This window comes from Triticum urartu, unplaced genomic scaffold (genome assembly GCF_003073215.2).
Source record: "Triticum urartu cultivar G1812 unplaced genomic scaffold, Tu2.1 TuUngrouped_contig_5796, whole genome shotgun sequence".
Taxonomy (NCBI): Eukaryota; Viridiplantae; Streptophyta; class Magnoliopsida; order Poales; family Poaceae; genus Triticum; species Triticum urartu.
This window is the reverse complement of record NW_024116501.1, coordinates 4,560-6,681: the sequence shown is the minus strand read 5'-3', so window position 1 is coordinate 6,681 and position 2,122 is coordinate 4,560. Positions and strand designations below refer to the sequence as shown.

General features: G+C 60.9%; 1 pseudogene; it reads left to right on the top strand.

Moving 5' to 3' along the window:
* Nucleotides 1-712: 712 nt before the first annotated feature.
* Nucleotides 713-1,237, top strand: LOC125529723 (annotated as a pseudogene).
* Nucleotides 1,238-2,122: the final 885 nt, after the last annotated feature.

The following is a 2,122-nucleotide window of genomic DNA, read 5'->3' as shown; positions in this document are numbered from 1 at the left end:
GCGCGGTGTGTGGACGCGGCCAGAGCGCGGGGGACGTGGGGGAGTGGGTGAGCGAGTGGGTGCAGGGCGAGGCCGTGCAGGCCGGTGCTCGCGGGTATAAAACCCTGGTTCCTCTCTGTAGCTCGTTGACATGATCGAGTTCGTGCTCGAGGTAAGGGAAAAGCGTATGTGCGCTGGAAAAATCCCCGTGTCCACTGTTGTCTGAACTTCTCTGAATCCTTTCTTCCTTCTCTCCGGTGACTGAGCCACGGCAACAGTGAGCGAGCCGAGTGAGAGGGCGAGGAGAGCTGCGGCGAGGAGTTGGCGGTTCCAACATTTGGTATCAGAGCCTCGTGGCGATCAGGGCGCGCCGGCGACGTCCATCGTACCGTACGGTGGCGGTTCGGGCGGCGAGATGGGGCATCCAGCGCCCGTGCTCACGGGCGACAACTACACCACTTGGGCCATCAAGGTGGAGGCGGACCTTGATGCCGCAGGGCTGTGGGAGGCAGTGGTGCCGCCGGAGGACGCGGCGTCGGCTGTGATCGCCAAGAAAGACAAGCCGGCGAGGGCCTATCAGCTCCGAGCGCTCGCCGACGACCTTCTGTTGCAGGTGGCTGCGAAGAGGACGGCGGCGGAGATATGGGCGAGCTTGAAGGCCAGGTTTGTGGGCGCGGATCGCGTGCGCGCGGCGCGGCTCGGCACGATCCGAGGAGAATTCGAGCTCCTACGCATGGCGGAGTCCGAGTCTCTGGACGCGTTCGCTGGGAGGCTCGGTGGCATGGCGGCGCGCTACGCGGCGCTGGGCTCAACGCTGGAGGATGCGGCGCTCGTCAAGAAGTTGCTTGACTCGGTGTCGAACCGGCTGTACGCGGCGGTGGCCGGCATCGAACAATTCTGCGACGTCGACACGATGCTGTTCGAGGATGCGTTGGGGCGGCTGAAGGCTTTTGACGAGCGGCTGCGGCGACGTGATCAGGGAAGCGGCGAGCGAGCTGACGGCGAGCTGCTGTACACGACGGCACAATGAAGGGCGGGGGAGCGGCGCCTCGGCGGGGCTCAGGACGACGACGACGGGGCGCGGAGCGAGGCGTCGGGCTTCGGCGGCAAGAAGAAGGGCCGGTGCTACAAGTGCGGCGAGCGGGGTCACTTCAAACATGACTGCCCGCAGTGGAAGAAGCAGGCGCCGGCGCCGGAGCATGCACTGCTGATCGACGGCGATGTCGAGGACGGCGGGCTGCTCTATGCCGCGGCTTAGGGCGCGAGTGTTGGGTGTAATAAGCCGCGGCGTCGCTCCTGGCGTGGCTGGTGCGTGTATGGGCGCACACCGGACGCGTCGGGCGCGTCGGGTCCGCGGTGTGTGCATGCGTAGGTGTGCGTGCGTGTGAGGCCGTGGCGATCGCGTTCGGGCGCGGTGCGTGGACGCGGCCAGAGCACGGAGGACATGGGGGAGTGGGTGAGCGAGTGGGTGCAGGGCGAGGCCGTGCAGGCCGGTGCTCGCGGGTATAAAACCCTGGTTCCTCTCTGTAGCTCGCTGATATGATCGAGTTCGTGCTCGAGGTAAGGGAAAAGCGTATGTGCGTTAGAAAAATCCCCGTGTCCACTATTGTTTGAACTTCTCTGAATCCTTTCTTCCTCCTCTCCGGTGACTGAGCCACGGCAACAGTGAGCGAGCCGAGTGAGAGGGCGAGGAGAGCTGCGTCGAGGAGTTGGCGGTTCCAACATGTCGTACTTATAGTGCGGCTCGTGGAGAAAAGGCCAGGGGAGACGGGGTTGACTAGTAGCGCCGTTTCGTACTAGAAAATTTTGCAAGAAAATTTTGTGAAGGAATTTCTGCAAGAAATCTGCATTTTGCATGAAAAACAATTTACCGCGCGAGAAAAATCGTCGGATTCGTCCCCTAGCTCATTAGAATTCTTTCCATTCCCCAAGGCAGACAGCCTGCCAGCACATAAGACACGCCAGGAAATAGAAAAACCCCGCAACGCTCTACTAACCCACATCCGTCAATGTACTATACCAATCTCAAACAATATGCGATTTACATATAAGAAATTTTATTAAAATCTTCTCCTCTTGCCCGGATTACTTCCTCTGGATGGTTACTTTTCCCCGGTGTTCTTCGGCAAATCTAGCATGGGGC